Source organism: Gossypium hirsutum, chromosome A07 (genome assembly GCF_007990345.1).
Source record: "Gossypium hirsutum isolate 1008001.06 chromosome A07, Gossypium_hirsutum_v2.1, whole genome shotgun sequence".
Classification (NCBI taxonomy): domain Eukaryota; kingdom Viridiplantae; phylum Streptophyta; class Magnoliopsida; order Malvales; family Malvaceae; genus Gossypium; species Gossypium hirsutum.
The window spans coordinates 75,916,101-75,918,431 of NC_053430.1; the positions used below are offsets into that span (position 1 = coordinate 75,916,101).

At 39.0% G+C, this 2,331-nt stretch overlaps 1 non-coding gene across 1 annotated transcript; it reads right to left on the reverse strand.

Moving 5' to 3' along the window:
• Positions 1-300: 300 nt before the first annotated feature.
• Positions 301-407, reverse strand: LOC121204047 (small nucleolar RNA R71). The gene has a single exon (XR_005898975.1). It is a non-coding gene; the product is annotated as a small nucleolar RNA R71 (small nucleolar RNA).
• Between the last annotated feature and the right edge of the window lie 1,924 nt (positions 408-2,331).

The following is a 2,331-nucleotide window of genomic DNA, read 5'->3' on the forward strand; positions in this document are numbered from 1 at the left end:
GTAGCTACAAATACTTTTGAACTAAAAACTAACACAATTCAAATGATACAGTAATTTGTTCAGTTTGATGGTTTGCAGGACGAAAATCCCAATGCTCACTTGGTAAACTTTTTGGAACTATGCGATACATTTAAAATTAATGGCGTTTTTTATGACGCCATTCGCCTTCGGTTATTCCCTTTTTCATTAAGAAACAAAGCTAAATAGTGGTTGAATTTGTTACCACGGGGGTCAATCACTACTTGGGAACAAATGGCTGAAAAGTTTTTATTAAAATATTTTATGCCGGTTAAAATAGCTAAATTACGTAATGATATCTCTTCTTTTATACAGATGGATTTAGAAACACTCTATGATGCATGGGAGAGATACAAGGACCTTTTGCGAGGATGCCCTCACCATGGGTTACCACTCTGGGTACAGGTCCAAACGTTTCAGAAGGGCCTGAACCCTTCGACTCGGCAGATGGTTGACGCAACTGCTGGCAGAACCATCAATAATAAGACACCTGAAGATGCCTATTAATTTATAAAGGAGTGTCACTAAATACCTATCAGTGGCAAGTCATGAAGACAAAGCCAACAAAAATAGTTGGCGTTTATAACGTTGATTCGATCACCTTGCTCTCTAATCAGCTATAACTCTTGAATAAGAAAATTGACGATTTTCTTAGTTCTTCACAGGTTCACCCAGTAATGTAGTGCAAAGCAAGTGGAGGTGGATCAAGTAGTTTAGAATACCCACCTTACGGCCACAACATGGAGAACGAACAGTTAAATTACATGGGTAACAATCCTCGATCTCAAAACAATCCTTATAGCAAAATATACAATGCAGGTTGGAGGAACCACCCAAATTTTTCATGGGAAGGCCAAGGAAATTAGAGACCACCACCTTCTCCAGGCTTTCAGCAACCACCGTACCAACAAGAGAAAAAGCCGAACCTTAAGAAGATGCTAACCAAATTCATCTCGGTGTCAGAAACTCATTTTTAGAATATCGAGATGGCACTCAAAAATCAACAAGCATCAATCCAGGGGCTCGAAAATCAAATTGGACATCTCGCCAAGTTGATTTCTGAACGACCACAAGGTAGCCTGCCAAGCAACACTGAATCTAACCCAAGGGAGCAACTCAACGTGATTTCCATTCAAGATGAGGAAGGGTTAGTTGCAAAACCAAGGCCAGAAATGGTGGTAAGAAAGGGTAAGAGCCAGGTAGGCCAAAATGACCCAAAACCAGTGAGTACAGAATATAAAGCTCGTGTGCCATACCCAATACGACAAGGAAAGACCGATCAGACGAACAATTTGGTAAATTCCTTAAACTTTTAAAGAAAATACATATTAACTTACCGTTTATTGAAGCTCTTTCGCAGATGTCAAACGCAGTCAAGTTTTTAAAGGAGCTTTTAACAAATAAACGAAAGTTGGATGAGGCGTCGCGTGTGGAGTTGAATGCGGTTTGCTCAGCCATATTACAAAATAAGCTACCCAACAAATTGAAGGATCCAAGGAGTTTTACGATTCCTTGTATAATTGGTAGTTTAGATGTTCATAATGCATTGGCTGACTTAGGGACAAGCACTAATGTTATGTCTTATAAAATGTTTAAATAGCTAGGTCTTGGGAAACCAAACAAACTAGGATGAGCATTCAATTGGCTGATAAAACCATTAGATTTCCTAGGGGTATCATTGAAAATGTTCTTGTTAAGATCGATAAATTTATATGCCCAGTCAACTTTGTTGTTCTAGACATGGAAGAGGATAGTAACGCACCTTTAATTTTAAGACGACCCTTTTTAGCAACTGCTAGAACCGTTATTGATGTTGGTGTAGGTGAACTCACACTTCATGTGGGAGACGAAATAATCACCCTTCAAGCTCGTAATTCGAGTAACACATCAAAAATTAAAGGTGGTTATATAAATCATTCTACTAGTACTGATCATGTGGTGACACCCTCTATGTAGGAAACAGCTTCGAATAACACATATGAGCAGTGTTCAAACAACAACAAAGGACCTATCTATGAAGAACAAAGGCCACAAATCGAGGAGCTAGATGAATGGCGGACACAAAAATTGAGAACACCTGATCAACCGAAACCGAGTCAGGACAAGCCCAATACCTCACAAAATCAACTTAAGGTTGGAGACAAAGTACTACTAGATGCAGCAGATCCTCGCATTGCCACTCCTAAGCCTAATGACGAAGTTCTTCTAACAGTACTCAGTATTTTCCCATATGGTACAGTCGAGGTAATTCATCCTAAATTCGACACATTTAAGGTAAACAATATCCATCTTAAACCTTAAGTTGATAAAGTT